The sequence below is a fragment of the Mustela lutreola genome, chromosome 5 (genome assembly GCF_030435805.1).
Source record: "Mustela lutreola isolate mMusLut2 chromosome 5, mMusLut2.pri, whole genome shotgun sequence".
Classification (NCBI taxonomy): Eukaryota; Metazoa; Chordata; class Mammalia; order Carnivora; family Mustelidae; genus Mustela; species Mustela lutreola.
Genome location: NC_081294.1, coordinates 27,032,354 through 27,038,718, shown reverse-complemented (window position 1 = coordinate 27,038,718; position 6,365 = coordinate 27,032,354).

The window sequence follows — 6,365 nt, the reverse complement described above, 5'->3', positions numbered from 1 at the left end:
CCAACTATTTACTGGACACCAACACCCTGTAGCTTAATTCAATGGAGGGAAAATTTCTCGCTGCACTTAAAAAGGGAAATTGATTGTTTTTACTGATCTGAAACCTCTTATTAGGTTTAATGACTCAAATACTATTTTTAAATTGTCCATGCACTAGCAGGAAGTATAACAAAGTCTATATTAACCTGATGTTCTCTTTCTAATAATTCCTGCCAGCTCCACCTTTTTTTCTACCTCTGCGTTATAATCTTAGTGAGTGCCACAAGCACCATGTGAGGCAGACATCATGCGTCTCATTCTATTAAAGAGGAAACAGGCTTAGACTCAGAAAGTTGAGGAATCAAGATTCAAACTTTGTGTTGTTTATGCCTCTGATAAACAATACTGGATTGTATTACTTAATAGTTTCTACACATTTGACTTATCTTTTCAACTAGAGCCAAGATCCTGAGGGAAACACCAATGCCATGTATATTATTGTGGAAAGCCTTATTCTACAACTTTCACACAGCAAACACTCCCTAAATGCCTTTCACTAGTAGACTAGGTAAATGGAAAATATAAACCAAATTAACTCTTAAGTTTGGACTGATTAGTTAAAGCCTGCCTAAGCTCAAATAAACCAATTATAAAAGAGCTGAGGTGGGAGGGTTAGGAGAGGCACCTGGATGACTCAGTTAGTTAAGCCTCTGACTCTTGATTTTGGCTCAGGTCATGAGCTCAGGGTCATACGGTTAAGCCCCACATTGGGCTCCATGCTGGGTGTGGAGCCCGCTTAAGATTCCCCCTTCTCCTGGTCCTGCCTCTCCCCCCACACTCTATTTTTTTAAAAAATAAAGCTGAGGGCTTTAGAGGGCTAGAAATCCCTCCCCATTTATGTGTTCCCCAGTGCTTCCTTAGGAGACAGCTTACCTTCTTCACATATCTGTCACACTTTCCTCAAGGAAGCCTTTCATGACTTCTCACAACAGAAGCGGTGCTCTGTGTTTCCCATTCCTTGTTCTCTTCTTAGACATTTCCCAGTGTAGTTCACTTGGGGCCAGGAGACTGGATTCTGGCAAATGGATGTGAGTGAGGTGAGCCACTTCTGAGCTTGGCCTTGAAAACATCTACTGTGGTCATCCCACTTCTCCCCTCACACTGACATTGGAGACTGATGGGAGCTGTGATGGTAGAGGCTGTGTCAGCCTGGGTCCCTGAGTAGGTAGAAGAGGACCCTGACCCTTGTAAAACAGGTATTCGAGGTTAGTAATGAGCATTATTGTATTAAACCACTGTGCCTTCAGTGTTGACTGTATCACCATATTTCACATCTAAACATGGTGGTGTTAAGTGGAAGAAGAGACAGAAAAGGTACATTTCTTCTTTGTATGTCCTTTTTTATGAGAGAGGGTCCTTTCTCAAGGGACCCTAGCAGATTTCTTTCATACTGTACTATGTCAGTGTCCATGTCCAGCATAAACATCGCCAAAAAGATGACATCAGTCATGATTAACTTCCTTTGGGGGACTTGCTTCTTCAGAATGAAGAATGAAATCAAGTTTCTGTTACAAAGAAGAAAGGTTGTCCCTGTTATATGGCCTCAAACAAACAGTGTCTGCGTGGAGATGGTGCTACATGCTAAATGAGGACTCAGGCATGTATTATAACAAGAGAACCTACTGTCGTGTTACTGGAATAAGCCTGGAAAAACTTCATGAAGAAAGACTGTAACATCAGGGAAGACTTTTCAGGCAGGAGACAATGACCAGGAGAGAGGAACATACAAGGATTGATGGACAATGGAAGACACTGTCTGACTGGAGTGGGGACATCTATGAAAGCCTAAGGAAGTCTGAACATGGGGAAACTGGGTGTAGAGATAGTGAGGTGATCTCCATAGGCCCATCCCAAAGTGCTTATCCCATCTTCCCTGGGATATTTCACGATGAGGAAATTATCTTCCAGAGTTTCAAGTAGGACTGGATTATTCTTTGTAGCCACCCAATGTTCCCAGCTCTCCTGGGATATCTATATACTTTTCACAATGACATCTGTAATGATTAATTTCATGTATCAACTTAGCTAGGCTCTGGTGTCCAGTTGTTTAGTTAAACACCAGTCTAGATGTTGGTATGTTTTAGATGTGATTGCCATTCAAGTCAGTAGACTGAGTAAAGTAGATCAGCTCCATAATATGGGTGGATCTCATCCAATCCATTGGAAGACTTAAGAGAAAAGACCGAGATCCCCAAAGAGGAAAGAATTCTGCCTCTACATTGCCTTCAGACTCAAGACTTCAACACTGACTCTTGCCAGAACTTCTAACCTGTAGGCTTGTCTTGTAGATTTCGGACCCCACTGCCCCACAATATTGTGAGGAAATTCCTTAATATAAATCTTTCTTTCTTTTTAAGATTTGTTTATTTATTTTGGAGAGAGAGAAACAGCATGAGCAGGAGGAGGGGCAGAGAGAGAGAGAGAGTCCTCAAGCAGACTCTCTCCTGAGTGTAACCCAGTGCGGGGCTCAATTCCAGGACCCTGAGATCATGACCTGAGCTGAAATCCAGGGCCTGGGATCATGACCTGAGCTGAAGTCAAGTGTCAGCTGCTCAACCAACTGAGCCACCCAGGCACCTGCATAGATCTTTCTTTCTATATATACATCACATTGTTTATCTGTTTCCCAGGAGAACCTTGACTAATATAGCACCTTTGATGACAACAATCTCCCATTTTGAAGATTAGCTTGGATTTTGGGTTCTAGCTTTAGCTCAGCAAGATCTTTGAGAAAACAACTCTTGTCTCATTTTCATTACATGAATGCATTTTGTCTGGTCAATGACTAGGAGAGTGACATGGCCCCTACTGGGAGACTGAGTTCCTGAGTGTCAGAGAACTGTTAGTGTCCTATATGCAGTCAACAAGTCACTTTGATGAGAAATACTCAAAGCCATTTATGCATACCCTAAATCCAATCCACATGTTCTGGGTGACATCTACAGAGGAAATAAGAAAGCTTTTGGATAAGAAATCACATTGTCGGGTGCCTGGGTGGCTCAGTCGGCTAAGTGTCTGCCTTCCTGGGATCCAGCCCTACATCAGGCCCCCTGCTCCATGGGGATCCTGATTCTCCCTCTCCCTCTCTCCTTCTCCCTCTCTCTCTCTCTCTCTCATGAATAAATAAAGAAAATCCATTTTAAAAAAGAAATTACATTGTCTTCTGTCTGAAGAAAGAAATTGTTAGGAAAAATGGAGATGATCTGAATAAAATTTACAAAAGGAGAATTCAGACAGACCCAGCTGGGTGATGTGTCTCAAATGCCACCCCAGGAATTTGATTAACTGTTTCTTGTGGCGAGAACAGTCCTAGAGCAGAGACTGGTGCATCAGGTTACGAAAGCTATCGTGTTGTCTCTTAGTTCCACCCCAGCCCTCAAAGCAGCCTCATGATGCTAGGACTCTGCAAATTACTTTTCTCCTTGATCAAGGAGTAGGGGGCAGTGGAAGGAGATGCTGAAGGTAGGAAGAGTGCAAAAAAATCTTGTGCTTTTCCTTTTTCCTTTTACCTTTTGCTTGTTATGCTTGTGAGTGTATTTGGCCAATAAAGACGATCAGGTAGCTGGAGTTGGTCCCAGACCAGCTTCTTCCTATAGGCCCAGAATCAACTTCACCACACCTTGACAACGGTGCCAGATTACCTCAGGCAGCCCTCCCTTCTCAGCAGTGTGAGTCCCAGCTCTGCAGGGCCCCTACTTCCAGCTCCCAAGATCTGACAACACCCACCTCTTCTCTTTATACTCCTAACCTCAGGACATGTTGCTTCTTACAGTTTCTATCTCTGTGTTTAACCCATTCCTTCTGTCAAATTCTCTCTCTTGAAATACCTGGGATGGTTTCTGCTTTTCTGTTTGGATCTTGACCTAAACTAATGCCTGATAATATGAGTCATAAATATTATCCAAAAAATTCCACACCACATACACACTTTCCTGCTGATCATGCATCTCTCTGATTAGAATTGGTTTCTCATGCACGTTTTCCGTGGAAAGAATTTCTCTTCAGTAAGCATATAACACATATTTTCATTGTAAATGAGTACATTTGAATGCTGGCTTTTATACGCCAATCTCTGGTAGCCTTATTTCGGCCATGGACACATCCATTTCTGGGACACTGGCAACACCTGTCCTGCAGTTGCCAAAGGAGGGTCAGACCCAAAACTGTAATTCCAGCAAAGTGAGGGCACCCTAACCAGTCGACCAACCTCCTCTCTTATTCTTCCTCAGACTGGTGTCAAGCACAAACCTGTTTCTTCGCAAAAGGCAATAGCTAATATTAAGAGACAATGTCCCCTTTTTGAACACATTATATTCCTTTCTTTTAATTCTTCACCAAATAAAACTTCTCTGAAAATGATCTAAAAGCCTTCAACATTAAGATATAAATGACCAATACAGTTAAACCACCACCTCTAAGAGAGTATTTTAATTTTATTTGCATTTTAATAAACCTTGAATTGGTTTAAATTGAAGGGATAGAGCATTGCCTTTAGAATCCCAGAATTCACTGAGCTGAGTAAAAATACTAGAGTATTTTTCAGCGAGAAGGAGTAGGGGGGAGGTGGGTCACACTCCAACTGCTCCTGAAAGCCATGCAAACAGATGCCTTCTTTAGCTACCCCTCATGTTGGCACTGATATAAAGACATGTTCAATTCCACACAGTCCTTGACTGTCCCTGGCCAGACCAAAGCTGATCTCCTCTTGGCCAGGGCCACAGTGGAGCACCCTGGGGGAGACCACAGGTCACCCACACATTTCATAACAGCCTTCTTTGTAGAGCTGAACAAATATTTGCCTCCAGCCTGTAGAGCTGTTTCACGGGCCTGAGTTTTCACAGGTAGTCATGTATATCCCTGCTGCTCACAGCAGTGGCTGCGCCAACTTCCTGGCTGGACCCCCACGGCCAGCTGAGCCAGCAAGACATAGTGGCAGTTACAGCATATCTTAGCAGCCAGAGGCCCCCAGACCTCTGTGCAGAATGGGGACTCCGGCTTCCACCGGCAGCAGGTTCTAGATGTTTCCAGGCCTCAGTTCACAGGAAGAAATGATGGTTCCACTCTAATTCAAATCTTTGAAAACTGGATACAAAGGACATGCCCAGAACCTGTGTGAAAGGATAACCCCAAGTAAGATTAATTAAGAAGCCAAAGTTGAAAATGAACCCAATGGGAAATTACTGGAGAAAAGTAAAAGGGGCTCGTGCGTAGGGGCAGGGCCCCTAATCGGGGCCAGACTTACGACTTGAACTTGGACATTTGGCTAAGTCTTTTCAGGCAGCCATCGCCTCATGGTTAAAATGATGAGGGCTGGTTTATTTTTTTTCTTTCAATCTTCCCCACAAGTTCTCTGTATTTGTTTTCTGGGGCCGCCATAACAGAGTGCCCCAACTCAAGGGGCTTACACAAAGAAAGCCATTGTCTCCTAATTCTGGAGTCCAGAAGGCTGAGATCAAGTTGGGTCCTTTCGAGCCATGTGGAAGAATCTGCTCTGTGCCCTTCTCCCAGCTTCCGTGGCTCGCAGGCCATCTTTGGTGTTCCCTGACTTGTAAATGCATCACCCCCTGCCTCTGTCTTCACACCACATTCTCCCCATGTGTGTGTCTGTCTCTGTATCCAAATTTCTCCTCTATAAGAACATGGTGGTATCTGCTTAGGCCTGCCCCAGTGACCTCATCTTAACTCGATCATCTACAAAGACTATATTTCCAAATAAAGTCATCTCACAGAAGTATGGAGACTAGGACATCTTTCTGGATGACATAATTTCAGTCATAGCCTTCTAGCCTGATTTTTGCAGGCGAGCCTCCTGGCAGGAGGCTGTGGGCCTGGTCTTCTTGCTGCAGCCAGCCTGTCATTGGTCTTCTCCTACTTTTCTGTGGGAAGACAGGATGATAGAGAGCAACGTGTCCTGATGACGGCTTTCCAACTGTGTAACACCAGGCGAGTCCCTTTACCTCCCGGAGACCAACGTCTCCTCATCTAAGAGATGGTAATAACGGGTTTTCTGAGCGACGTCAGCGACCTAAAACAAAGAAATACTCGTCTGACACACAGTGAGTGCTCACCAAATTATAGATATTATTATTTATTCCTGTTGAGTCAAGGAGAGGATGGCTCAGGGATTCTCTGACCCTGGCTGTTTATTAGAATCATCTCAGGGAGCTTTCTCAAGACTCTTGGCACCCAGGCCCCACTAGAGATTCTGACTCAGTTGGTCCGGGATAGGATCCAGGCACTGATCGGTTTAGCAACTTTCTGGTTTATTTTCCTAGGCCGCCAGGATTGAGAACCACTAGAATAGTCGAAAGGAGTGAAATCACCAG